Source organism: Delphinapterus leucas, chromosome 4 (genome assembly GCF_059928025.1).
Source record: "Delphinapterus leucas isolate spDelLeu-1000000601 "Yukka" chromosome 4, BTC_Dleu_Yukka2, whole genome shotgun sequence".
Lineage (NCBI taxonomy): Eukaryota > Metazoa > Chordata > Mammalia > Artiodactyla > Monodontidae > Delphinapterus > Delphinapterus leucas.
In genome coordinates this window covers 118,559,410-118,583,700 of record NC_143132.1, presented here as the reverse complement: position 1 = coordinate 118,583,700, position 24,291 = coordinate 118,559,410, and the positions used below count along the sequence as shown (strand labels likewise).

At 35.9% G+C, this 24,291-nt stretch overlaps 1 long non-coding RNA gene across 1 annotated transcript in view; it reads left to right on the top strand.

Annotated features, from left to right (window-relative positions):
- Positions 1-365: 365 nt before the first annotated feature.
- Positions 366-24,291, top strand: part of LOC115802698 (uncharacterized) — an 82,790-nt gene continuing 58,864 nt past the window's right edge. The window contains exons 1-2 of the long non-coding RNA XR_004023223.2: positions 366-865; positions 13,241-13,346. This is a non-coding gene — a long non-coding RNA (uncharacterized LOC115802698). The remainder of the gene's footprint in view (positions 866-13,240; positions 13,347-24,291) is intronic.

The following is a 24,291-nucleotide window of genomic DNA, read 5'->3' as shown; positions in this document are numbered from 1 at the left end:
TGCTCCTAAGAAAAATTAAATTATAGCTGTAAAAATACAGACAGCTCAGTCTGTATTATCTTTTGTTGATCCAACAGCTTGTTGCTATGATAATACTGACGATTATAAATACAGTCCTTTCCCTTCTGCCAATGAAGCTATCATATCTTCCTATGAAAGTCACAAGTGAGAGGTGAATTGACATCCTGGGTAGGAAATTGAATAGAAGCAAGAAATCAAGTAGAAATTCAAATCTCTCCCCTGACTCTCACAGGAACATATGAAAGTGACTTCTATTATGGCAAGATTTTCTGAGAACATTAAATTAGAATTTTAAGGGCATGTTTATTTCAAATCAATACGACTCAAGAGATTGATGCCTTTTGAGAATAATGCATGGTGTCATTCTGAATAGGCAAGCCATACTTATGAAATGTCCTAAAGAACAAAGAATAGAACAGGGGGAAATATTAAATTTACTTTTATTATGAAATCTTCCCAGAATTTAACTTAATTTAAAATGAAAATAATTCCATCTTCGTTATTTTTTATAATCATTGCCGAATGTTTATTGAGTGCCTTCCAAGTATGGAACAGAGAATTAAGTGTTGCCAACCCAAAAAGATATGGTAGTCTCTACCTGCAGGGGCACACTATATGGTTGGAAAAGAGAAAGTTAAGTTTCAATCGACAGATGTTCCTATTACTTATATTACTCTCTTGCCCTCTTTGGAGCCATACAATCCTAACAATTCTTTGGGCTTTCATTTAATACAGATTGTTATTTCTTCTTCTTAGGACAAGGCAAGACAGTGAAAATTTTTTGGAAAATCTACCTCAAATCTCAGTGCATCAAACCCCTCAGTGTCCTCAGCAAAAACACCAGGTATCAGTAACTCGCTACTGAAATCAGAAATTAATGGTCAATATATTTTGGTTTAAGTTTGTGCTATAGTATTAGAAGTCTCCAATCTAGAGTCATTAGAGAAAATGAGAAAACACTTTAAATAAAACCTATTTTTTAAAAGTTATATCATTTGCAGAATATGAATCACACTGTGTAGTCACCTAGCAACTATTTACTTGATATGGAATTTTAACCTAAAATGGATATTTTTCCCATGACTAAATTCCATTTCAAGTCTATCATGTCTAATTAATTTCCACATGAGTACCCTGATAGAAACCATAATAAATTAAACTAGGACAGGCAGGAGGCAGGTCTGCTTATAGCACAAACTGCAGTGGGAACCATAGCACAAGATGCTGGGTCGTACTAGCTGACTCTGGACATGGTAAGGATATTATTTCATGGACCATGTTCAGAATGAGAAGAAAATCCATGGGAAATGTTACTGGATTAATGAGAGAAAAACTTGATGTGCCCATTGTCCTCTACTTCTCTGGGCTTCCCTGTGGCACAGCACTGTAATGGTCTATTTTCTACCCAACTAAAGTGTAGACTCTTCAAGTTAGTAGAGTCTATATCACTTTTCAAGAGGTAGGCAAAGTGCTTAGACCATAGTAGATCTCAAAAATGCTTAAATGGAAGAATGAGATGAGTATCTAAGGTGGTATGATAGCTATCAGAGACATAATGAGCAAATAGTAGATAATGTCATAGGATCTTGAGACCCATGATTTTAGACAGTCTGGCATAATTAAGGAACAAGAAGTGTAGAAGCTTGGTATTCATCTACAGCTGGCAAATTACTAACCATGATCTTCTAATTTGTTGAATAAGTATTTTATGAATGCTGAAAGAAAGAACAACTCTGAAGCAACCCTGACATTCATAATTTGGAGTTATGAAGTTTTGCTCCATCACAAATTATCTCATGTATTCTGAGTGAGCTGGTGAGTCACTTAGCTGGTGACAGAACCTAGCCTTGAACATCCCAGCTGATGGTTTGTCGTAGCTGTGAGCCCTGAGAGTTTGCCCCTCTCAGCCCTCAGGCTGTAATATTCTCTACGTCTCAAGATACAAAAAAGAGAGAAAACACCAGCTTAGCCAATCATTTACTATCTACCTCTCAGAGCAACTTTGATTTTTCTCTGTACATACTTACACAGCAACCCTCACAAAGGGATTTTCAGTGTGAAAATTGCAATGGGGGAAAACTTTTCATTGAAAGTTAAAAAGGTTGTGAGATGATAAGAGGAAACATTATGCTCTGGAAATGGCATTTAGATGAAAGCTAGGAGCCTGTGCGAACATTGTGGTATACATAAGTTTCAGGTTTCAAGACAATTTTGAGATTTATCTTTTTCATGAATTTCACAAGCTTAATGTTTATGAAAGAATAAAGGAAAGAACATTCGGGAAACAGAGGAGATGTATTTATTGAACACCCACATCAAAGGCTCCTATGAAGCACTTGTCTTGCAAAGGAAGTGGTAATTTAACAAAGTTCAGAAAAATCTGGCTCTTTTCCAAAAGTACAATAAACAAGAGATCTCTTTTAGTTTAGATAAAATCAGACAAAGAAAAGATAAACATTGAATAAACTGGCACCATGATTTCTAAATATAGAAAAGTAACAAAAGGTAGAAATTATAAGAGAAAGAAGACACAAATTCAGAGATAAAGCCAAAAGCAGTGAAAGTTTAAATAGGAAATAGAGTGTCATAATCATTAGAATTGTCCATTACACTTGTACAAATTATACCAGAAATTGTCATTGGATTTGAAGGCACATACAGATCCAATCAAGTAACATAATTATATGCATTTTCTTCAAAAATATGAATATTATACTTGTGCTGCTCATCAATAATACTTATAGGTCTCCTGTACACCTGTCAAATTGTCCTTGATTATTTAAACGTATAATGACAATTTTCCCAATAGGCAGAAAACTTCAAGAGGTAAAGACCATGCCTGACTTGTTCACTGTGCGTAATACACAGTGTGACACAGAGTAGACACTTAAAAAAATACCTTATTGAACTTATGATCTTGATTGGTTCTGTGAGGATTCAAGTATAAACAGCGCCATCTTGGACTATCATTAAACATTTTAAATCTGAAAAGTAAATGGAGTTCTGACTCCTAGGCCTACAAAATAGGTTTGCTTTGAGCTGAAGAGATCCAGGAAACAGAAAGGGAGAAATGGCATCTGGCAGGAGTGTTCTCACTGGGCTGCTCAGATGCTGGCTTGCTCTCTGCTCCTACCTGGGCATATTTAAATCCAAACCTAGCTAAAAAATTAAATTCAACTGCATGAATGACTTCTTATTCTTTCAATCTAGGGCATTTATCTTAGTGGTTCTCGAAGTGTGGTTGGTCACGCAACATCATCAGCATTACCTGTAAACTTGGTAGCGATGCATATTTTTCGGCCCCAGATCAGTCTACTCAGTCAGAAACTGAGGATGGGGCCCAGCAATCTGTGTTTAACAAGCTTCCAGGTGATTCTAAGTCAGGGTAAAGCTTTAGAAACCCCCAATACTAGGTGAAGTGAGGATTACTGTAAATATAGTCTTTTATGAATTATCATCCCACATCTTGTTAGGGACTCCACAATAAGCAGTGTTGTAACTCTGGCTATGGCAGCCCCTGCAGCATCTGGACTCCAAGACTTTCAAAGGCCATATGAGTAACAACTGCAATTGTGCTTCTTTGATTCTGGAAGAAGACAGATAATTTTAAAGTATTATGGATTGCATATACACTAGATCTAATAATCTATGCTATTTTCAAATACTTTTTAGAATAAAGGAAATATATTGGTAGTTATAGGACTTTACCAGTTCTACCTATAACTCCCTGTGAGACCTTTGTTCTCCAGGTTCCTCTTTTTTATAACAACACGTTGCACATTTTTAAAGCATGCAATTCGATTAGTTTTCACATATGTACACACCATGAACCACCACTACAATCAAGATAATGAATATATCAAAAACTCCCAAAGGGGCCTTGCAATCATTCCCATCCAGCTTTCCCTGTCCTTCTCCCATTTCCAGGCAACTGACATGTTTTCTGTCTTTCTCCCTCACATAGATATCAATTAAGGGAGAGCTGACATCCTAACAAAATCAAGGCTTCAAACCCAAGAGTATAGTTTATCTCCATTTACTTAGGCATTCTTTAATTTCTCTCAGCAATGCACAGGGAGCTATACTTAATATTTTGTAATAATCTATAAGGGAAAAGAATCTGAAAAGAATATATATATATGTGTGTGTGTATATATATATATATATATATATGTATATATATATATATGTAAAACTGAATCACTGTGCTGTACACCTGAAACAAACACATTGTAAATCAACTATACTTCAATAAAAATATATATTTATATTAAAATAAATAAAAGTGAGCACATACTTCTACTAAAAACAAAAAAAATTGCATTAGTTTTAGGTGTACAACATAATAATTTGATATCTATTGCAAAATGATTGCTACAATAAGTTTAATTAATATCTATTACTACACATAGTTACAAATTTTTTTCTAAAGAAAAGTATTCTTTTTTCAATTTTATTTTCTGAACAGTTGTTGCTATGGTAAAGAAATAAATGTTTGTATATTGGTCTCTTATTCTGCAACCTTGATAAACTCATTTAACGATTGTAGTACATTTTTGTATATTCTACCAGATAAGGATTGTTATATTCTCTTGAATTGATCCCTTTACTATTATGAAATGAACATTTTAATGCCTGGCAATAGTATTAGTCAGAACTCTACTTTGTCTGATACTCATATGGATAGTCTAGCATTCTCTAGTGTTAGCATTGAATCCTTTTCAGAGATTCCAGTTACCTTTTAGTAGACCCTCATAAATTGTCCCAAGGATCACTGACCCTTTGTAATTTATTATTATTACTATCTTTTCTCTTAGTGTGTCATTTTGGATAGTTTCTATTGCTATATCTTTTTAAGTTCTCAAATATTTCTTTTCACAATTTCTAATTTGCTTAATCTCATCCAGGGTATTTTTCATCTCATACATCAGAGTTTTTATATTTAGAAGTTGAAATTGGGAGGTTTTTATATATTCCATGTCTCTAGTTAACTTTTTGAACATATGTAATATAGTTATAATAACAGTATTAATGTCCTTGTTTGCTAATTTTAACTTCTATATCAGTTCTAAATCAGTTTCAATTTATTGCTTTTTCTCCTCAAGATTGCTCATGTTTCTTACCTCTTTGCAAGTCTATAATGCTTTTGTTTTTGTTTTTTCCAGTCATTGTGAATTTTACCCTATTGAGTTCTTGATAGTTTTGTTTTTATATAACTATTTGTGATCTTTGTTCCATGATGCAGTTAAGTTACTTGCAAATAGTTTGTTCCTTTCAGGTCTTGCTTTTATATTTGTTAAGCAGGATCAGAGCAGTGTTTAGTCAAGACCAAAGATTCCCAATATTCAGGCAAGTTTCTTTTGTGTACGCTACCCAACACCATTTGAATCATGAGGTTTTCCAGTTTGGCTGGTGGTAACAGGCATTACTCCCAGTCTTGTGTGAGTGCTAGGCACTGTTACTCCTAACACTACTATCACATGATTCTTTCCTCAACCCATTGTATAATCTCCTTGCATGCATGTGTTGGTCAGCATTCAGCTGCATACTCTAGAGGTATCTTTGCCAGATTTCTGGGGCTCTCTCTCTCTCTCTTTGCTGCTCTCTTCTTTCTGATACTCAGTACTGTAGACTCTAGCCACCTAAGTCTACCCACACTCACAGCGCCATCTCCTAACACAGAGAGTCTACTCAGCTCCTACTGGATCTTTCTCCCTTGGCTTGGAAAATTTGAAGGAAGTAGGTGGCAGCATTCACTGTGCTCACCTTTTTTGTTTCCTATTTCTCAGCTACCACTATCCTTCATTGTCTGATGTCTAGTGTCTTGAAAATTGTTGTTTTGTTTTAAATATACATTGAACTTTTTTGGAAATTGTTTCAGTTGGGAGGGTAAGTTCAGTCCCTATTACTCTACCTTAACTGAAAATGGAAATATCTCCTCCTATTTTAAGGTCACATTTGGAGTAAATGACCTTTAAAGATCAACCCAGCTGTAAAAATCAGCAATTCTTTCATAGGACAGAGTATCCACACCTGTGTCGGTTCACTAGACCCAGTTATGCGCTGCCCAGTAGGCTCCTCTGTCTCCTACACTCCAGACCTCAACTACTTGCCTTTGTTCTTGGCCTGAGCAGCCCTAGCTTTGACTCACACAGTTTCGGGGGATTATAAAGTCCAACTATGGCCATAATCACTACAGATCTAGAAGTCCCCAGCTGCTAAGTACAGACCGCTATCCCTAACCACTAGCCAGAGTGGAGCTGTGGAGGCTGTGACTTCTCCATCAGCTGTTGGAAGACCTGCATGGTACAACTCAGGAGTGTGGGGAATTCACGGCTCCTGGCGTGGACTTGACCAATGAGAGACAGTGGAACCATAAGACGAATTTCTCGCTTTTCTACCCCAACCATAGCTCCCAGATATAGTGATTTCATGAACCTTGTCCTGAGATACCCCATATGACTAAATAACTGGCTGCATTTTCTTGTGAAATCACAGGCAGCACTCCCCTTTCCTGCCTCATTTCCCTTTTTCCTTCACTCTCACTTTGTACATAGCCATCCCACCCCTGCCAAAGAGCATTAGTGTGTACATTTTGGTTCAGACTGTTTCCTAGGGGACTCGGTCTAAGAGAGTGGGGAAATAAAAGAATATAAGAAAACAAATCATTCCATTATGTAATATCTCCTTGTTCCATTTTTATACCAAAATTTAAAAATCTGCTCTGCATATTTTAAATGAAAAAATAAAATATTTTCATTTAATATGCAGAAAGTATAACCCAACTTTACAGAGCTGGGAGAAATATTATCAAGAACTATCAGTCTTGTTGAAGAAAAATAACAAAACATGACTCCTCAGTGCTAAACCAGCTGCCAACCAGCATAGGAGAGAATTCCATATGCAGGTGCAAATGTCACTGTGAAAGCTGGAATTTCAGGGCTCTTATCTGAAATATGATTTGGAAGGTTTGTGGGAGAATGATGATGTAAACAGTTGAAGCAATGTGTAGTTTGCCTGCTTTTGTAAATACCAGCATGACTTTAAATGGAAGAAGCTAAAAATGATCTTGCCTCAGTGCTCTGTCCTGTGTCACAGCTTTGTGGTTTGTTTAAACAGGTTTCTTCAGCACAGTAGAGTGATATTAAGCATGTAACACCTAACCCAAGTCACAGACTGTTTATTAGTAGGAAAAAAGGTCAGTTAAGTATGAATTAGAAAATGAGTAAATAAATTGTAACAGTTTATATAGACGCATATTCTAATAAGAAACCCATGATAATGTGAGATTTATTCATGAAATACTGGATTGGCACAGAGAGAGTCCAAACCAAACTATAATTTTTTAACCTTGATTTTATAAATTAATCTTGCTTATTCAGAGGAACCAGTAAAGTGAAATACTGGTAGCTGGAAGAAAGTTTTTCCCATTTTTAATACAATTTTTTTTGAAGAATCCTAAAACCTAGCATTATGGGTTGAATTGTGTTCCCCGACAAGATATGCTGAAATTCTACCCCACTACCTGTGCATGTGACCTTATTTGGAAATAGAGTCTTTGCAGATCTAATGAAGTTAAAATGACTTTATAATAGATTAGGGTGGGCCCTAATCCAGTGACTTATGTCCTTATAAGATGAGGGAAGTTTGGTTACTGTGTCCCTATATGATAAGGGAAATGTGGATGCTGGCACAAAGAGAGAACACCACATGTGGGATATAATAGAAGATTTTATTGTTTATAAACCCAGTGTATGGTGTTTATTTTAACAGACCAATAGATAAGAGCATTAAAATTATGTTATCATTTTTTCTGATTCCAACAATATGCTCTCATTATAGAAAAAAAATGGAAAATACCAAAAAGAATTTCTTAAATCAGGGTTTCCCAACCCCCACTGGGCCACGGCCCGTTAGGAACCGGGCCGCACAGCAGGAGGTAAGTGGCAGGTGAGCGAGCAAAGCTTCATCTGCCGCTCCCCATTGCTCGCATTACCTCCTGAGCCATCCCCACCCCACCCCCGCAGTCTGTAGAAAAATCATCTTCCACAAAACCCGCCCCTGGTGCCAAAAAGGTTGGGGACCGCTATCTTAAATCACTCATACTTCAAATACCCAGAGATAATTTATTAGAATTTGACATATATCTCTATAATATTTCTAAACAAATATTGTATATAGCCATTGAAATCTATTAATCATATATTTGGGATTATACCAAAGATACAGTTTTATGTGAATGCTACTTTTTAATTTAACTGTAATATAATGTTAAACCTGGTTTAATGTTTAATATGTCATTAAACCAGGGTATTGTGTACACAAGTATAGGCTGGGCACTGCACAGTTCTAAAAGGTATTCACTTAGACAATGACACACTTCCTGGAGTTGTGTAATATGACAGCCGTTATTAATCATTCTTAGAAAACATTTGAACAGGCCACACAATTGCTCATTCTTTATTAAATACTAGTCTACTGCTGGATGTTTAACTTGTTTCCATTCTTATTGTTATAAATAATGCTATATGAAATTATCTGTGCAAAAATATTTGTATTCATTGTTCATTAATTTAAGGAATATCCTTAAAAGTAGAATATATATAAGTCAAAGGATAGGCATATTTTAAAGATTCTCTACACATATTGAAATGTATGTCAAATGCTTTAGACTAATTTCTATGGACACCTTCCTTTCGCTTAACCCTGCATGTTCATCACAGTTCCCTTGGTTTCAAGTAAAAGAAATTTATTTCAATTAGAAGAAAAATTTGTATCTATATATGTGTGTGTGTGTTTGAAACATACAAGAAAATATCATAGAACCCAAGGTACTCAGGTCTCGTGAAAAAATGGAACCAGGAACTCAAAAGTCATTAGGAGGAGCTTCCCTGGTGGCGCAGTGGTTGAGAGTGCACCTGCCGATGCAGGGGACATGGGTTCGTGCCCCGGTGTGGGAAGATCCCACATGCCGCGGAGTGGCTGCGCCCGTGAGCCATGGCCGCTGAGCCTGCGCGTCCGGAGCCTGTGCTCCGCAACGGGAGAGGCCACAGCAGTGAGAGGCCCGCGTACCGGAAAAAAAAAAAAAAAGTCATTAGGAAATTAAGCAGTACTAAAAGCTCACCTGTCTCTGTATTTGCATATTATTCTCCACTCTTTTTTTTTTTTTTTTTTTTTCTGCGGTATGTGGGCCCCTCACTGCTGTGGCCTCTCCCGTTGCAGAGCACAGGCTCCGGACGCGCAGGCTCAGCGGCCATGGCTCACGGGCCTAGCCGCTCCGCGGCATGTGGGATCCTCCCACACCGGGGTACGAACCTGTGACCCCTGCATCGGCAAGCGCACTCTCAACCACTGCGCCACCAGGGAAGCCCTATTCCCCACTCTTTATCCCTTCCTCTTTTGGAATTTTCCACGTTCAAAAATATCCACATCACAACTCACTTTTTATCTCCACTCAATTGGTCAGTCCAAATCAAAGTATTATCTTTGATCTATGTTACATGTTCCTAGGAGGTAAACCTGACTGACTTTTCTTAGGCTAATTGTTTATTCTCATTCAGTTGATAACAATAAACATTGAAGAGCCATGTAGCACAAAGATGACTATGATAGCCCATCACAGGAAGGAATTTCTAAGAGAAAGGCAAACACTATGTTGTGGACAGACACTGTAAATATCTGGGACTCTTATTTCAACTACAGCTGTCCACTTGTTTATGTATTGACCTTACTTGTAATCTTTCAGAAAAAGAGAAAGAGTGGGAGAAAGGAAAGTGGGGGAGGGGAGAGAAGGAAAGGAAAGAGAGAATTCTGTGGCTAAAACTCATCTGAAATCACTTATGTAATCCACCTTCTTCTTTTTTTTTTTTTTTTATCCAAACGGGATCTTTTCCTTAAAATGTAAGTGGATCTAGAATATGGATGTATGGATATCACATTTGTTTCATTATAGGATGCCAACTCTCACAATTTCTCGAATTTCCACTGATCTTACCTTAAAGTCTTTCTATAGAGAGTTCCTTTGGGAAACATTTTTTTGGATACTTTTTCCTAAGACTAACACTCATTTATGGAATACCCAAGAATAATTCTGAAACTACCCAGGAGCCCTAAAGAGCAATATATTGTTGTGGCAGCTAATGTAGGAATTATTCTGCTTCTCACTGAACTATCATGGTCGCTTGTTTTAGTAACCTGATGGCCCTATCTTCTCTTTTCCTTTCTCCCTGAAGCAACAACCTTGTAACCAATTACCGTCAATCCCTTCTGTTGTCTTGCACATTTCACAGCACAGGCATTAAATAGCACTGGCTTATCTCCTCCATGTAGGACAGGGATGGGATTCATAGTCCCATGTTTGTTTTTCCCTCAGAAATCGGTGGAGTAACTGCTGGTTGCCTGGGTGAATGAAAGGAGAGGTAGAAAGACAGTGGGATTTTCCATTCTGTGCTGTATTTAGTATTCTCTTATAATATCTAAAATCAAATACAAAATTTCTTTGAATCCATCCTTCCCCAGGAGAAACATGTATTTTCCATTATCTTAATTTGACTATTTCATGTAAACTAATATTTGAGCTTATTACATTAAAGACTATCCATTGCTTGCAATCTCTGAGTTACTTAAGAAAGTATCTTCCATTAACTTGACAATAAAAAAACATTGTCAAATAAATTATTTCTCCCTAATCTGGGAGGCTAAATATTGTTTTACTTCCTCATTTTGGAATAGTTAATATGCTTAAAATAGGGAGAAAAGGCACTTAAAGCAACTTTAAATTGGCACCACAGTTTCATTTTTAAAAATAGAGGAAAAGATTTTGATTAGAACTTTATCTTAAAAAACGAAACCAAAATTGTAAAAATGTGATAAAATATAATCAAATATTTAGCTAAATTTAGTTTTTAATTGCAAACATGGTTCAATTCTTAGAGAAGACAAAGAACATTGTTTTCTCCTTGGTATCATTAACAGACAAATTTATACTATTGCTTGATACTGTATTCTGCACAAAACATTTTATTTTTTTGGTATAATAATAATGATTATTTTACAAATATGTATGTGCTTAATCGATTTTTTCAAAGATCTCTCTTAAGCCTTTGATTTTAAATCATTCTCTTTGAAACTCCTATCCTGTCCTCATCCCTGTTAACTTTTTCTTCTTCTCCCATTGTTAACTGCTCATTTGCCAGTGGCTTTAAATGAGATCTAAGTATTTCTCTAATAACCCTTTCATGGTTTCCATGGAATCCTGTACTTTTTGCAAAGCTTGAAGTTTCATTTAGCAGTAAATTTGCACTATATTGGCCTTGAAAACATCCAAGAATAGAAACAGGCCAAACCACAAAGCGAAGGGAAGTCGCAGGAGAGGGCTAAATAGATTCTACTATTAAAGCAAGATGGAGGTTAAAGGATGTTTGAGGGGAAACAATTTTCATGTCGTTTGTTCATTCATGAATTTTATGTTTTTTTGATTCTCTATGTAATCTTATAGTGCAAGCCCTTGGAAAACAAATACACAGATAAAAAGCTACCCTGTATATAAGAAAAATGAGGTACCATTCAATTCAATTGACCACCCAAATCCCTTAGAGAATTAAGAAAAAACAGCCAGCTCCACATTTCTTAGTTCAGCCTAACTTTACAGATCTTCATAGATTTGTGTAGATTATGCAGCCAAAAGCCCTATGAAATAATTTGTAAAATAATAGTCCAAGCAGTCGAATATATCTATATTGTACTCTGGGTAATATTTGGGCTGGTTCCAGGCAACGCTGTGATCTAAAAGAGGAAGATATTGGTGCTTACTGTCCTCCAGTTTCCATTAGGTAATTTTCTTAGGTGCTTCAGTGCTTGCTCTCTTTCTTTCCTATCCTGCTTTTCTGGTTATCAATGGTTGCATAACGAACCACACCACAAGTTAATGGCTTAAAACAATAATGTATTATTATCTCTCATGATTCTGTGGGTTTATTGGGTCGACTGGGTGGGTCTCACTTTGCAATCTTATATGTAGTTATGGACAGATGTCAGCTGGGCTGCAGTCATCTAACTCTGTACTAGCTGGACATCCAAAACGACTCATTCACACAGTTGGTAATTAATGGCTGTCAGATGGGAGCTCAGCTAGGACTGTTGAGCAGAGCACATACTCTTGCCCTCTCTGTGTTGCTTGGGCCTATAGCCATGCTTTCTTCTAGGAAACTGAAAAATAATGTAGGTTAACCTGTTAATAACTACTGAGTGTTGCCTAACATTGGCAAAATATTTGTCTTCCAATAGTCTTCTCATGGCAAATGATTTGACTCAAAATAACTTTATGAAGAGAGAAATTTGGGGAAGTTTCAAAATGTACCACAAATAGCAAATGGCTTCTTAAGGGCCATATAGTAAACTCAGTGATATACACATAGTAACTCATTTAATCTTCCAGCAATCCAATGAATTAGGTGTTATTTGTATAGCCATTTTACGGGTAAGGAAATTAATGCTTGGAGGCAGTAAGGGACTTGAAAAATGTTTCATGACTGTTAAGAATTTCTTGGATTTCTTCCCAGATGTGTATGGTATTCAGTAGTTGTTCTCAACCACAAAGAATATTGCCTCCCAGCCTTACAAAATCTGTCTCTATTCCCAAGAATGTAGAAACATTCTGAATTTCTTTTTCTTCTAGTGTTTCACAAGCCATTTAACTTTCATCATTTTATGAGATAATCAAATAAGATACCAAACATAATTGACCTTAACTTATCCTACCCCTCACCATAGACACAGTGGGATATATAACAGTGGGATGGAAAAAATAGTGAATATTTAACACACATATTCAACACACATATACATATGCACAAACACACCACACACACACACAAACACACACTTTTAAAGAAACAACCAGCAGAACCTTTAAATTTGGAGGCTGTCAAATTATCCTGCTTCAGTCAGAGCAGAAGTATCTCTCATTTATTTAAATTACCTAGCACGTTTTGGAACCAGGGCTCAAAATTAGCCTCAAGTTGAACTATAAAGTGGCTGCATTGACAATATTTCCTTATTAAGAAGTACAGGGGAAAAATAAAAGACATACAACAAAAGATTTCAAATATGTCCGGAATCTTTGTCTTAACTGACAGGAAATTCTCAGTTCTACTGATGTTGCATGTATTTATTATCATCTGGAAACATCTCCTGAGATTTACTCTCCTCTCATTTTCAGTCCGTATGTTTTAGGTGCAGCTGACCCACCCTTCCGTTCTAGGGGTGAAACATGACCTGGAACTTTCCAAAAGAATGTTTCCATGGCTCCAATAATCGATTCAGAGGTAAGCATGTGACAAAACCCCAACAATCAGAGTCCTCACAAAGATTTTTGCAAGAACTCTTAGGCTGAAAGCACTCCTTTGCTCTGCGGAAGCTAATTATGAGAAGGTATAAGCCAAGGCTTACCCTGGGCTATCACTAAGCCTTGGCAAATTGTCCTCATTAATTCCTCCCCTCCTTGCATGCATGCCCTTTACAATGTAACTTTGCTACCACTTCCATCAAGAGATAAAGTTTTTAAAAATTATGTAGAAAGAGTCTGCCTGTGAATAAATTCATTAAGAGTAAAGCAAAAAGAGATAAGGAGAAAGAGGGAGACAAAGAAAGTGAGAGAACTAACAACTTCATTTATGGTCCTGTATCTAGCCATGTATGAAGTACATCCCTGGATTTTATAGATTCATGAGAAGATAAAATCTATTTTCACTTAAACTGTTTGAAATGAGGTTTCTGTCATATGTGCCCCAATAGATCTTGGCTTACTCTCCAAATTATGTGTTCTTACCAACCTCAAGTTAAAATTGCATAATTAATTTAAGATGTAGAAATAATGAAACATTTGAGGTAAGCATCAAGCAGCAATTACTATCTATATATTCATTAACTATTAAATGTAATAGTTATATTTATATATAATACATGGGTAACATTAAAAAAATTGTATAGGTAAATATAAACATAGAGATACAATTCTCTATTACTTTTTCCTGATATTAGCAGATATATTAATATATTATTCATGGAAACATTTGAAATTTATTTTATATATATGTATGTATATATGTATGATTCTCTATTGCTTTTCCTGATATTAGCATATCTATTAATAAACTTTATAGCTAGTACCCTCAAATTCCAAACTCATATTATTTTTAGTTACTGTCCAACTGCTTGACCCATCCTGAACTATTGAAATACACCTAAATTATGGAAATTCATACTTTGCCTACTTCACATATATTCACTATAGCTTTTTACAGTCTTCTGATTCTTCAATGCCTTCATACATTTTTAGTCACTCAACGAATATTCACTGAGTATATTTTTTTCAATGTTTGCTGAGTATATGTCATATACCAGACACAATTCAAGGTACTAGAAACATCTTAATGAATAAGATATATAAAGTCCATTTTCACACACAGCTTAAGTTTTATTGAGGTTGAGAAACAATAAGCAAACAAATGATTAAATAATATAATTTATACATCTTGATAGATGTTAGGAAGGACAAGGGAATAAAGTGACAAAAAGAGAGGTGGCATTTTGGGTGGCCAAGGAAGACCTCTCTGAAGTGGTGACATTTTAGCAACATAGCCCTAAATGAATTATGAGAAGGAGCCAGCGATGAAAGTATCTGCTTAATAGTGTTTCCAGAAAAGGGAATAGCAAGTTGTCATTTAAATTAAAATAGAAAAAACATGTACATAGATAGATTCTGCCTATAGAAACACACAGATTTTTCCATCACTTTTATCTTTTCTAAAAGTATTATTTTTTAAACATATACAATATGGAGTATGATGTGATTAGATAGCACTCCAAAATATTACCACTAGGTTAAGGTTTAATAACATTATATAGGAAGTATCATGGCACTATGGAAATGAAAGATGTTTTAACGTGATTCCAAGCAAGAAGTAAGCCTTCCTATTTAAAGAATTTGCGTAAGTCCCCCCACCCTTCATGATCAATACAGAGGCTACATTCATCCAAAAGAATTCTGATACCTCAGGGGGAAATCAAAGGGATTGTAGGAAAAATTATGCAGATTAGAGTGACTTTCCTTTTCCCTTTCTTCCTTTCTGTCCCTAAACAATTCTGTAGAAAATCCATTAGGTAGTGCCAAGCAAGGTAAACATAGGGGCCATGGTGTCAGAGTCCGAGAATATTAAGGAGGGCATCCGTGAGGAGGGGAGATGGTGATTCAAGCCTGACTGAGGTGAGGAGGTGTATTAGTCTGCTCCGGCTGCTATAACAAAATACCCTAGACTGGGTAGCTTAAACAAAGACATTTATTGATCACAGTTCTCGAGGTTGAGAAGTCCAAGATCAAGGTGTCAGACCACTTGGTTCTTAGTGAATACACTCTTCCTGACTTGCAGATGGCCACCTTCTCACTGTGCCCTCAAATGTCAGAGAAAGAATGATCTCTCTCTCTCTTCTTTCTTTTCTTATAAAGTCACTAATCTGATCCTGAGGGCCCCACCTTCATGACCTCATCTAACCACAGTTACCTCCCAAAGGTCCCATCTCTAAATACCATCACACTGGGAGGTTAGAGCTTCAACATGTGAATTTAGAAGGGACACAATTTAGTTCATAGCAAGAGGATATCCACAAAGGGGTGAGCTTCAAGAGAGAGGGCAGCCCACCTTAGGATGACAAAGCCCCAAAAGAGTAAGCAGTGTTTCCTTACATGGGTGGGGGGCGAATGTCCCATTATGTGGTGTTAGCATCCAAGTAGAGTCAGGTGTGTGTTCCCATGGGAAGGGAGGACAACAGACTGCTGGTTGTCCAAGCTCAAGAAGGATGGGGAGGGTATGCCATTAGGAGACAGCCCTGACAGAGGGTCAGAAGCCAAACAGTTTGAGGAGAGCATCTGTCCAAGGATGGTGGTGGCCATCTGATAGGAGGTGTTGAAATCTGAATGGAGTGAGCAGAATATCTGCATGGGAAAAGGACCAGTGACAGTGATGACTTTGCACAGCATATTAGAGCCCAATGTGAGCGACAAGGGCATGCAGATTGGATATAGTAGCATGACACTTAGAAATTGGATACATAAGAATAATTGTTCAAATAAATATATTGAGGATAATGAGAGCCTAGTTTCTCAATGTCATACCAAAAAGTTACAAATAAGAAAAGGGAGAAAACTAGAATGAACTCTGTGGTGTTGCATTGTAAGTGGAGATATTGATGTGAACTATTAATATTCCAGATAGATAAACTATTTATGGATGTAAATGTAAATCAATATGTAAATATATATCCCTACCTATTATAACTATTTATATTTTTACGTACCCTGGATATATTCCCTACCTCCCTCCACTGAGAAGCTTGAAATCAGCAATCTCCAATAGTAATGAGCATACCTCTCACTCAGATTTTGGTTTCTAAATACCATTGTCCACTTAAGGGAGGCACAACTCTCTGGGCAAGTAATTCAATCTGTGATTGGGCAGAGAAATTAGAAGATGAGCCTGGGAAATTTTGTTGCATCAGAAAGAAGGAAATTCTCAGAAAATGGTGGAGAAATATCAAAAGTACAAAGATGGTACCTTCAAAGGGGAGCCAATAAGGAAATGTGGGACAATTTAACATTAAAATAAATATGAGAATATTGGACTGCAGCCTATTAAATAAAATAAGAATCTGTCAATCCATAGTGGTATGAATAAATGAATAAATTAAAATTTTGCTGGGAAGTGGAATCTTTACCTAGCCTCAAAATACCTCCCCCACAAAATACTTATTAATTATAAAGGGGAAAAAAATGTAACTTCATGGTAAGGAGCCTGGCAGATACCACCTAAATCAAGTGAGCAAAATTAACATTGCCAGTAATGGAACAAATCAAAACCATGTGTCACCTGATAGGATGAAAGGAGAAGAATGCAGGGTCACTTTTGTGATGTGCCTACCCAAGTTGCATAACCTTGATTTAATCATAAGGAAACATGACAAACCAAACTGAGGGACATTCTACCAAATAACAAGCCGATAATATTCAAAAATGTCATGGTTGTGAAAAATCAAGAAAAGACCAAAGAACTATTGCAGACTCAAGGAGTTTAAAGGATCTTGACAACTAAATGTCATGCATGATTCTGGACTGGATTATTTTCTTATAAAGACTATTGACAGAACTTGAATGGAATCTGAGGATTAGATAGTAGTAATGTATCACGTCAGTTTCCTGGATAGCTGTATTGTGGTTATGTAGGCGAATGTCTTTTTTCTATACTAACATGTTCAGGGGTGATGGGACATCATGCTGGTCTCTCAGTCTCAAATTGCTCAGGAAAATGTTATTTGGATTATTCCTGTGATTTTTATAAGTTTTAGATTGTTTAAAAATAAAAATATTTTTTAAAAAATCAAGTGACAACTGTAAAATCATTCAGCAACACCTAGTGATAACAAAATAAGAGTAAGAATTATAACTAGTCATTAGAGCTGGGCAGCATCAAGAAACGATCTCAGCACAAACCACAGATATAATACAAAGATCTTCAGGGATCCAAAGTAGAAAAGCCCACTCTGATAGGATCACCCTATTATCTATACTGGTTTAGGTTGTCCACAGCAGGCCCTTAATCCTCGGTGTGGAAGAATTGGAAATTAATATCAGATCCTACCATACAGATTTTGGACTTTATTATAAATTCTATGTTGTTCTCTCTAAAATATGTGATACAGTGATTCTAAACCACATTTTTGTCTTAAAATTCCTCAGTCCTCCATGAAACCACTCAGTATACATATTACATGGAAATATATATTTTAATATAAATTCCTGGACCAGAGGTTCATACATAAGCTCCAAAAGAGCAAAACTAGGAAAGTGGTTCCCCATAGAGAATCATTTCTTAACACATAATAGTACTAATTTTGCTATCTATGATATTATATTGAAAAATACTTGGCTGAACTGAATGTGCTATATATATTTACACAATAAAATTCCCAACTTAGGTCTACAAAACTTAATTATAAATGAAGATCTAATATAAACATTCTCTGGATTTTAGTGTAGGAGTAATGCTTCAATGTGTGCTTAAGGATAAAAGTAATTAATAATAAATCACTCTACCCTCAAGAGTTGTAAATCTGGTTGCACTTGAAAATCTCCATTCTTCTAAACTACATCCTAGTGTTTCTTTGGAAAGTGATGAAATTTACACAAAATCAGAGGATTAAGTCTCCTTGACTCAACTTTGCTCTCCTATAAAATGGGAACTATCAATTTTAGTTGGAGGACAGACTAATTGAGAGATTAATTCTTCTTTGTCTAGTCCTTTGTAGATTAAGCATTACCCAATACAAAATTATTAAGCTTTATTCATCACTCATAAAAGCCAAGCTTATCATAAATATAAACTCCTCATAATCAATCATTCATTTACAGGTAGAAACATATTAATTCTATATACAGAAATTGAAATAAAATGTAAGACCCCAATAACCCCCCCAGAAAATAGCAGCAGTTAGAATCAATGATTGTGACAAACATATATAGGGACAAACTACAGTCCCTAGCAAATTGTTTTATTTAGAAATACTATAAACATTGCAGAATGTACCAAAATCTATCAGATTTGTTGCATGCTCATTTTACAGTTATATAATATTGTGTTGCTTTTCTTAACTATTCCATAACTATAGATTAATGCTTAATCTGAACACAACTTCTTCAAGCTTCCAAAGCTTATATCAATTAATAGAATCTTCCTTTTATGTTAAATTTTTGCTTTAGCTTAATTTTTAAAATTTATTTGGAGACATTGGGGAAAATTATATCTATACGTACTGGAACTTCCAAAAATAATCTCTAAGTATTTCTCCTAGGTAGTATTTTTCTTGGTCTACCATGACAACAGATAAAATTGCACATTGAATCATGAACCATGGTGTGCTCTTGGACTAGTGCTAAACACATTTGTCAAAGAAGCAGGCCAACACTGTTTAAAGTAGCCATGTGATACCTCTTATTTTATTTTAGATGTTCAGAGGACTATGTAAACTAGATGACAATTTGTTTTATTTAAGACCAAACTGAATTCTTGGCTCCTTTCAGTGGAATTACATATGATATTTGAATATATCTACTGACTCACAAACCGGTCATACAAATGTTTATTGAATGTCTTTCATAATCTCAACTCACTGATAGATGTTGGACAGGAGAGAAGAGAATTTTAAGCACACCACCATGTTCCAAAAAGGATTCAAAATGCTTTACACAGATAAATAAAAAAGAAGCAAGTTAGGATCAAATAAAAAAGAAATATTAACAAGGATAGAAGCATAACATGTTATATAATCAAGTGTAAAAATGTAAACTTCCTCCCCAACTTCATCCCATGCACCCATTCTCTTATTTACTCACTCCAGTCACATCAGCCTCATATCAGACTTGTCAACTTACCAGCTCTTGGAACTTGCTCTTCCCTCTGCTATGTTCCTCACGCTTGGAATGCTGACCCTCTCAACTAGAGCAGTGCTCTACATTTATTCTATTTATTATCCTTCATTACTGTCTTCAACGCACTTATCACTTTGGGAAATTATTCTTTGTTTGATAGTTTGTGAGTTTACTGTCTGGTGAACCCATTAGAATGTTAGCTCCATAATGACAGGAACTCCCCTTTCTGTTACTGTATACTCAGCACGTAGCACAACATCTCGTACATCAGAGGTGCTTAATAAAGGTGCTTGATAATTCAGTATTTGTTGAATGAAGGCACTAAATGTAGAGCCTGTTATCACGTCATTCCCCTATTCAACAGCCCTAAATATAAACAGCAACAAGTCCAAATCTCTTTAAAATTGCCAACAATAATGCCTCCATAATATGGTTCCATTCCACCCTCTGTATTTACCTTTTGACCTTTCTTTGACATTTGTCATGTTTGATCAACACTACCTTTCCCCAGGAATTTCCCACACCCCCTGTGTTTTCCCACAACGGAACCTTAGCCCACATTGTTTCCTCTTTCCATCTCTACCCATTAATATCACATCCATTCTTCCAGGCAGGGTGACAATATGACTTTTGTGAGCCTAGGTCACTTTGTCTTCAGGGGTCCCTTCCTGTATAAAAATATTAAAAATTATTGTGTTGGTATAAAGACAAATATAATCCTGGTTCAGTTCATTGTTATATATCTTATTACTATTATATTCAATTTTTTCTAATTTTAAAGGAAATTAAAATTAAAGCATTTTATTTGTGGGCCCCTGACAGTATCATGGGTCCTAGGCACTATGCATTATTGTGCCCTTTAGGTTAGTTGACTTCTTCCAAGCACAATTTAAATGTCAGCTCATCCTGGAAATCTTCTCTGAGCACACCCACCAACATACACACACACACACACACACATGCACAATGTGCATTACTCTTTTCTCTCATCCACCTTCATGGTACTTTCTGTGGGTCCCATTAAACTTAGTAACAGACTAGAAGCAAAATTGTGACTAATTCATCTTTATGCGCCTCAGAGTTTCCAACAAAGTTTCTTAGAGCTTGACATCTTCTAAGCAACAATAAGTGTATTTTGATTTGATATTTAATTCATGAACTAAGAATGTGGATTCTAATAGTTAAGGAAGTTTCCAGTAAAGAAGCCAACTTTAGATGGCCCTAGACACACTGATGTGTCAGGTCCTAGGCCATAAACTATTAAATCTGTATGATAGAAAGATTCTATGGATCACGTGATAGAAAGATTCTGTGGATCACGTCTGCCAGAGTAGTAGGTGATGAATTTGGTTAGATAAATTGGGACCAGATAACAAAATACCTTGAATTTCACATAGAGAATTAGGGTCTTGATGCTGTAGGATATGGGGAGACCCTGCAGGTTCTTAATCAGGAAAGCAACATGATGACAATTGTATTTTTGCAAGATTTGTCTCTGAGTTGGGCATTAAAGGGATCAAAGCAGGGGAAGTCTGGAGGCAAAGAAACCAGAGAGATTATAGAAATGGGCCAGTATGGCTGGACTTTGTGCCTAGTTTTATTCTCGTTTTGCTTGGTTACTCTTGACTTTATTTCACAGTAAATACAGGTGGTTTCAGGGTATTCATTTTGTAAGCTACTTCTAAAGTTTTTTAAAAAATGATCCTAAATATGACTTGATGTATGTTTCATCAGAAACAAATATTTTTTCCTCACGTGAAGCAATAAAATTCTTTTAAATTTGCATTCTAATCAGTCAATAAACAAGCGATTTTTGAACAAACAATGTAGGTAACATTGGTTTAGGTTTAGGCCATAGCAGATTCAAATGGAAAAACATAATAAAAGTAACTATTTTCAATGAAAGAATTTTCAATTACCTTATTTTATCTAATTATATCAACAACCTATTGGTATTATATTAACCCCATTTTATAGAAAAGGAAACTGATAAGTTATAACACTAAGAAGGGAATCTGCACATCTGACTTAGAGCCCATCTGCCTTCCATCAATGTTCTCAAGGAAAGCAAAACCAGCTGAATTGTAAACAGGGAGACAAGAGCCGCTAGAGTAACCTATTACCAAAGAGAATGCAGGCATCTATCAGGAAAGCCTGGAAAAGTATAGTCCATCTTCAGAAAGAGGACATTAAGGAAAGAAATGAGTTTCATAGAGAGCATATATCTTCAAGTATATAAGATCAAGAAAAGACTTGATATGGTTAAAACAGAGATAGGGTGCAATTGTGTAAAGATATGATGCTCAGGTTTTCTTTCCTATCCACCTTGCATAGAAGAAACAGAAGGGCAAGATTTTAAATTTTGCTCTCAATAGTATCTATCAATATGTAATGACTACCCACACCGTAGGAAGTTCCCTATATAAATGGGGCCGGGGTGACTGGTCAAGACTACAGTATGTCAGGGTAGAAACAGGCCTTTGCCATATGCTATTGAATTTAATGCTCTCAAAAAATCATGAGGTAGTAATTGTTACTGTCTTAAAGTTGAACAGGCAGGAATCAAGTCCATACTACTAGTTCTCTGGATTGGAGAGCCAGTGCTCAAGCCCAAATTTGCCTAACTCTCTCCTACTATATTGTAAACGTCACTAAAATTAATGACCTGTAGGAAAGCCTTGATGCTGGAGTACAAATTCGTAATCGAATGTGTTCCAAATTATAGCTCACACTTCACCACAATGCAAAAGAGGTGAGTTCCTTACCAACTCTACTCACCGTTGCTCAGTTACAAAGAATTAAAGATATTTAGCATATATTAAAATAATTAAATAAACCCACCTTAATTCCATTCCTCTTTTTCTGTCCAAACCTTTTAAAGTATCTACTCTGCGCAAGGCTGTGTGCCTCATCCCCAGTTCTTTTCATAAACAAGTGGAAGTGAGATGTAAGAAATAAGTAAGAGATAAGAGAGTTTATTTTTCTCTGGTTTTCCTCAGCTTCTGATGAAATCCCATTTAAATATTTTGTGGCAAACTCATTCCTTTCCTAGCTTTCAGATGGTGAGCTTTTTAGTCATCATTTTAAAAGGCCAACACATTTGTTAACTGGAGCAGTTATAGAGAGGCCAAGAGCAATAACTCATCATTTTATTCTGAGGGAGTGAACCGATTTTATACCATCTTTGGATGCATTGTAAATCTCAGAAAGAATCAGAAGCTAGTCTGTGTTTAAATTAATTAAATTCATACTGAAGTCGCCACGATACCTTGAGCCATAAATTAAACTTATTTAAAATAATTCAGTAGAACGTTCCAAAAGTGGTTACAGAGCTAAACAAGAGACTGGGATCTTTTACTTTTAAAGGAAGTTATTTCTAATAGCATAAGCTAATAAAGGTCACCGTTTTTATTATTGGTATAGTGTACTTTAGAGCCCCAACAATGAAAGAACACTGCAGTAATCATCCTTACTAACAGCACATTGTAAACTTGATTCACCTTCAAAGTTTCTGTGAGAAGAACTAAATATGACATTTTCTCCTGAAATAATAAAATGTAGGGAAATAATATTTTTATATTAGAAAAAACTAGAATAATAACACACATTGATTTTAGGTGTTTTATGAAAGAACTGTCTCTTACAATTGGGATTGCATTATTCAAGTCTATTAGTAAAAATTTTCTTATTAGCTCTAACTTGGCTGTACAGGTATAGAAAACAATATGCATTCATGGACCACTTAGTAGGTACTCTACATACATTACCATATTTTCTTAATACAGACCCTGGGGGATAGATATTACTGTTAACCCCACTTGATAAAGAAACTGAGGTTCAGAGGGGTCATCATTTGCTCAAGGTCACTCAGCTTGCAAGCGGCCCAGCAGGCGTTTAAACCTCTTTAACTGCTTGGCAAAGTTACTGTGTTTCTATTTTTTTAATTAACTTCAGTGAAGTATAATTTACATATGATGAATGATATGCACGTTAAGTGTATAGTTCAATGAGTTTTGACAAGTAGATGCACCGTAACAAGAAAGATGTAGAACATTTTCACTATTCCCAAGAGTTCCATTTGGTGCCAACGTCCCACCCTTTTTAACCTCTCTGACAATCACTAATCTGCTCTCTATCTCTAGAAATATTTTTTCATTTTACTGCACATGTGTTCTGTTTAACAAGACAGTTTTACACACAATGCCAAATGTGCATTTCTTCATTATGGTAGTTTGAAATGATACAGTCCTTCTTTTAATATCTGTTAATATTGCCAAATATAAGTTTTAAACAGATGTATGGCAATTAATTAAGGCTTAATGGCAACAAGGAGGGGAAGCAAAGAGCCTATACATTTATTTTGTAAAATTGACTGAATGAAAAATTAATCCAAGAAATAGTAAATGAATTGAATATGGTCTTACGTTTACCAAAGTGGTGGTACCTGACTTCGAGGGGTGATCACTAGGTCCAGATAATCTGGACTTCAGAGTTGTGGGATCACCAGTCTTCTTTCTACCAGACATAGAACTTCCCATCTCCTTCCTTTCTATCAGCTTCTCTGCTGCCTTCCTCATGGGGTACATGAGACTCACCAGACACCCTTAATCGTGGGCCATGAATCACTTGTTCTGACCTGTGATCCAGGAAGCAAGTAAGATAACCAAGTTGCTACAAGGCTTGATAATCCAGGATGAGATAGTTTTAGTCTTTTATTATATGATTGGTGTGGTTTAATTGAAAGAAAGAAATAATAACATAAATGGATGAAGTACTTTGGTAAATAGAAAAAT